Source organism: Oncorhynchus masou, chromosome 12 (genome assembly GCF_036934945.1).
Source record: "Oncorhynchus masou masou isolate Uvic2021 chromosome 12, UVic_Omas_1.1, whole genome shotgun sequence".
NCBI lineage: Eukaryota > Metazoa > Chordata > Actinopteri > Salmoniformes > Salmonidae > Oncorhynchus > Oncorhynchus masou.
This window is the reverse complement of record NC_088223.1, coordinates 24,657,987-24,663,851: the sequence shown is the minus strand read 5'-3', so window position 1 is coordinate 24,663,851 and position 5,865 is coordinate 24,657,987. Positions and strand designations below refer to the sequence as shown.

General features: G+C 44.9%; 1 pseudogene; it reads left to right on the top strand.

The window, feature by feature from the left end:
- The first annotated feature begins 1,404 nt into the window (after window positions 1-1,404).
- On the top strand, window positions 1,405-5,865 carry LOC135549280 (XK-related protein 8-like; annotated as a pseudogene).

Here is a 5,865-nt window from a genome sequence, read left to right as displayed (position 1 = left end):
GGTTCATCCTTGGGAGCAATTTCTAAACGCCTGAAGGTACCACTTTCATCTGTACAAACAATAGTACACAAGTATAAACACCATGGGACCACGCAGCCTTCATACCACTCAGGAAGGAGACGCGTTCTGTCTCCTAGAGATTAATGTAATTTGTTGCGAAAAGTGCAAGTCAATCCCAGAACAACAGCAAAGGTCCTTGTGAAGATGCTGGAAGAAACAGGAACAAAAGTATCTACAGTATATCACAAAAGTGAGTACACCCCTCACATTTTTTAAATATTTGAGTAAATCCTTTCATGTGACAACACTGAATAAATTACACTTTGCTACAATGTAAAGTAGTGAGTGTACAGCTTGTATAATAGTGTAAATTTGCTGTCCCTTCAAAATAACTCAACACACAGCCATTAATGTCTAAACCGCTGGCAACAAAAGTGAGTACACCCCTAAGTGAAAGTGTCCAAATTGGGCCCAATTAGCCATTTTCCCTCCCCGGTGTCATGTGACTCGTTAGTGTTACAAGGTCTCAGGTGTGAAATTTGGTGTCATCGCTCTCACACTCCCTCATACTGACTGGTCACTGGAAGTTCAACATGGCACCTCATGGCAAAGAACTCTCTGAGGATCTGAAAAAAAGAATTGTTGCTCTACATAAAGATGGCCTGGGCTATAAGAAGATTGCCAATACCCTAAAACTGAGCTGCAGCACAGTGGCCAAGACCATACAGCGGTTTAACTGGACAGGTTCCACTCAGAACAGGCCTCGCCATGGTCGACCAAAGAAGTTGAGTGCACGTGCTCAGCGTCATATCCAGAGGTTGTCTTTGGGAAATAGACGTATGAGTGCTGCCAGCATTGCTGCAGAGGTTGAAGGGGTGGGGGCTCAGCCTGTCAGTGCTCAGACCATATGCCGTACACTGCATCAAATTGGTCTGCATGGCTGTCGTCCCAGAAGGAAGCCTCTTCTAAAGATGATGCACATGAAAGCCCGCAGACAGTTTGCTGAAGAAAAGCAGACTAAGGACATGGATTACTGGAACCATGTCCTGTGGTCTGATGAGACCAAGATAAACTTATTTGGTTCAGATGGTGTCAAGCGTGTGTGGCGGCAACCAGGTGAGGAGTACAAAGACAAGTGTGTCTTGCCTACAGTCAAGCATGGTGGTGGGAGTGTCATGGTCTGGTCCTGCATGAGTGCTGCCGGCACTGGGGAGATACAGTTCATTGAGGGAACCATGAATGCCAACATGTACTGTGACATACTGAAGCAGAGCATGATCCCCCTCCCTTCGGAGACTGGGCCGCAGGGCAGTATTCCAACATGATAACAACCCCAAACACACCTCCAAGACGACCACTGCCTTGCTAAAGAAGCTGAGGGTAAAGGTGATGGACTGGCCAAGCATGTCTCCAGACCTAAACCCTATTGACCATCTGTGGGGCATCCTCAAACGGAAGGTGATGTCGTCATGAAGGAGTGGAACAGGACTCCAGTGGCAACCTGTGAAGCTCTCGTGAACTCCATGCCCAAGAGTGTTAAGGCAGTGCTGGAAAATGATGGCGGCCACACAAAATATTGACGCTTTGGGCCCGAATTGGACGTTTTCACTTGGGGTGTACTCACTTTTGTTGCCAGAGGTTTAGACATTAATGGCTGTGTGTTGAGTTATTTTGAGGGGACAGCAAATGTACACTTTAATACAAGCTGTACACTTACTACTTTACATTGTAGCAAAGTGTCATTTCTTCAGTGTTGTCACGTGAAAAGATATACTCAAATATTTACAAAAATGTGAGGGGTGTACTCACTTTTGTGATATACTGTATATCCACAGTAAAACAAGTCCTATATCGACATAACCTGAAAGGCCACTCAGCAAGGACATCACAGGGAAGGAAAATTATATGGATATATTGAAGAAACATCTCAATACATCAGTCAGGAAGTTGAAGCTTGGTCGCAAATTTGTCTTCCAAAGGTGGGGGGGTTCTGTTTTTTGTGTTTTTTTTTCAACAATAAATATATTTTGTATCTTCGAAGTGGTAGGAATGTTGTGTAAATCAAGTGATACAAACCCCCCTAAAATCAATTTAAATTCCAGGTTGTAAGGCAACAAAATAGGAAAAATGCCAAGGGGGTGAATACTTTCACGAGCCACTGTATGAACTGTTTATAGTGACCACGGTCCATTCTTTAATTTATCAAATCTATCCTAGCCAGAGATGTAAAGTTAGAGCCTATGCATCATGCTGTGTGTAGCCTATAGTGTAAATAACATGTACTAAAATACCTACTAAATTATGAAGGTATAGCTAATCAAAGAGTACTCTATAAAAGAGGAATGCATTTACTCAAATCGACTAATAAGATGTATTAGTCACGAAAGAATAAACACTCATACAATAACAGTGTACCTGGAATACATGACATGCAAAATACAACAGATGACTATCAACTAAATAAGAATCCTGTGTTTACTTACAGGTGTGTCTTCAAAATAATATCGAGAGAGAAAGTCTGTGTCTGGTACAGTGAATTCACTGCCCATTTAACCAAATTGAAAATGGGAAACTCACCCACAACTTTATGATATATATTTTGTGTCAATTTTTTAAAGGATGCAGCTCAAATATTACCACCACCTCAGCACAAGCAAGCTGATGTTAGATGGGTAAATTGCTGAACGTGGCATTAGGGCCCATTATACTATAATCTCATATCATGTGGCGACCTAGTCTCAGAGCATTTTGTATTCTTCTGTATGAACTGTATATCTGAAACACTCCATTTAGTAAAATGTTACATTTTGCCTATTTTTATGTAACCATACCATACCATATATATATATATATCATACTATTTTGAGTGTCTTAGTAAACTAAATGTTACACCTAGTCTATGATAGCAGGCTGTGTGTGGGCATATGAGTAATGCTCACACGCCTCGGTCTTCAAACATGTACATTGAAGTGCTGTAGCAAGTATGGAACCGTTGTACTTTAACTGTATGTTACATGAGGATCCATAGGGACTTCAGTAACTTTGTTCATTTGCTTGTCTTTTATCATCTGCTCAGGTTGTGTACAACTTACCTCTCTGTTGTATGGCAATGTGCTTTACATATTTCTCTTCTCCTTCTACAAAACATGTTGGAGGCGTGGAGATTTGTTTGGAAGTGTGTGTACTTAAACTGTCTGGACTTTACTGTTTGCATACTTTCAGTTTCACAGTCGGTGGTCTGGTGTTCTTTCTCCTGGACGTGTGACTGGACGCGTGGGCGGTGGTGTCTTTTTATCAGGAAGAGGACTATGTGTTCATGGGACTGCTGGTGTTCTTTCTCCTGGACGTGGGACTGGACGCGTGGGCGGTGGTGTCTGTTTATCAGGAAGAGGACTATGTGTTCATGGGACTGCTGGTGTTCTTTCTCCTGGACGTGGGACTGGACGCGTGGGCGGTGGTGTCTTTTATCAGGAAGAGGACTATGTGTTCATGGGACTGCTGGTGTTCTTTCTCCTGGACGTGTGACTGGACGCGTGGGCGGTGGTGTCTTTTTATCAGGAAGAGGACTATGTGTTCATGGGACTGCTGGTGTTCTTTCTCCTGGACGTGGGACTGGACGCGTGGGCGGTGGTGTCTTTTTATCAGGAAGAGGACTATGTGTTCATGGGACTGCTGGTGTTCTTTCTCCTGGACGTGGGACTGGACGCGTGGGCGGTGGTGTCTGTTTATCAGGAAGAGGACTATGTGTTCATGGGACTGCTGGTGTTCTTTCTCCTGGACGTGGGACTGGACGCGTGGGCGGTGGTGTCTGTTTATCAGGAAGAGGACTATGTGTTCATGGGACTGCTGGTGTTCTTTCTCCTGGACGTGGGACTGGACGCGTGGGCGGTGGTGTCTGTTTATCAGGAAGAGGACTATGTGTTCATGGGACTGCTGGTGTTCTTTCTCCTGGACGTGGGACTGGACGCGTGGGCGGTGGTGTCTTTTATCAGGAAGAGGACTATGTGTTCATGGGACTGCTGGTGTTCCTACTCCTAGGTTCCTCAGCCCTGGTCCAGGCTTTCAACTGGCTGTGGTACCACTATGACAAGGACGGGACTGAGACCAGGACTGAGAGCCTTGTGAAGAACCTCTGCTCTCTCAAGATCCTACATCTTTTCCAGATGGGAGTCTACCTCAGGTGGAGTTCAACTGTGTTTACTTGGTGTTGAACTGGAAACAGCACAGGCCGTGTTTATAGTCTAAAAAGGTTGTTTTCAGAGTCCTTGTGAGTCTGGCAAGCAAGGCTCCTTTAAGAATTCTCCTTCTCTGTTTCCCTTTCTGATCCACTGATTGTGTTGCAGTTGAAAGGAATAGTCCCGGCTGACAGGAAAAATACAGCAAATACAATTGCCTAATACCATGTTTTAAAAGATACATAAACATTCCAGAGTACATTGTCAGAGTTGTACATTCATGAAGTAGTACATCATTTAAGTAAATGAGTAGCAGTTCTCTGAAAGAGTTTCCCACTCATCTCAAGGAAGAAACACCTTTGTAACCACACTTCTTTGTATTATAGAATTAAGATGGTGAATATAGTCTCAAGTTACACATACTGCTTGGCTGTCATTCTAGATATGCTGGTGTGGTGAGGATCTCGATATGTGGCTTCTGCTGTGGAAAGCGTTACATGGGCGGCGATGCTGTGTATCTGACCCATGACCTAAGCCTGCTGTGCCTCATCGAGGCTTTCTCTGAGAGCACCCCACAGCTTGTCCTCATGATCACTATCATTGTCCAGAGGGGAGAGGTTGAGCCCATCACAAGTACGTACATGTATAGACAGAGACTGCGTCCCAAATGACACCCTATTCCCTATATCATACACAACATTGACCAGAGCCCTATGTGCCCTCGTCAAAAGTAGTGCAAAAACTAGGGAGCCAAATGTGACAGTCCTAGAGGTATGACACATTGTGGCTGGTATTGTCCTGTAACTAGGCTTCAGAGTTTTCTCCTGACCCTACATAATCTACGAGTACAGACTCCAAACATTATGATACATTTTTATAATTTCATCCATTGTCAGTTAGTTGATCAGTCTGTTATTTAACATCCTGTGTTGGTGTTCTCTATCCCTCAGTCTTGAAGGCACTTGGTTCAGCATCTGCCATCGCCGTCAGTGTGACCATGTACCACCGTTCCCTGCGCATCCTCCTCCCTGACAAGGCCAAGCAGGGCTGGTTCTCCTCCGTGGTCTACTTCCTGTGGAACCTGCTCCTTATTGGTCCGCGTGTGGCAGCAGTCGCCCTCTTTGCCTCAGCCTTCCCCTGCTTTATCACTGCCCACTTCCTGTCTTCCTGGATGGTTCTCTTTTTCTTCGCCTAGCGACTCAAACCAGACTTCATGGACAGCCCTGGTGGAGAATGGCTCTACCGGGCCACCATAGGACTCATCTGGTATTTCAGCTGGTTCAATGTGATATAGGGGGACACCAGGTGCCAGAGCACCCTCGACCACACCTGGATAGGAGTGGATATTGGTATGCTTTGTGGTCTTTGGGTGTGGCAGATGAAGAAGAACCCTCCATATTTTGAACTACCACTAAATCCCTATGTCATCCTTGGCATTATGATCTCATTCTACATTGTTGGGCTCGGTCTTAAGGTGATATACTACAAGTACAGTCACCCAAAGATCACACAGCTGAGAGAAGACGAGCGTTGCCTCGAGCCGGAGCCAAGGTCAGAGCCAGAGGATCTCACCTCAGATTGCCATGACGAAGTGGACTCTAGGCTTATGAGTCATAGAATGGGTCCTACAGAACCGGTCATCAGAGTCAATAAGAGGATGAGGAACTTAGCTGATAAGTTCTACTCCTGA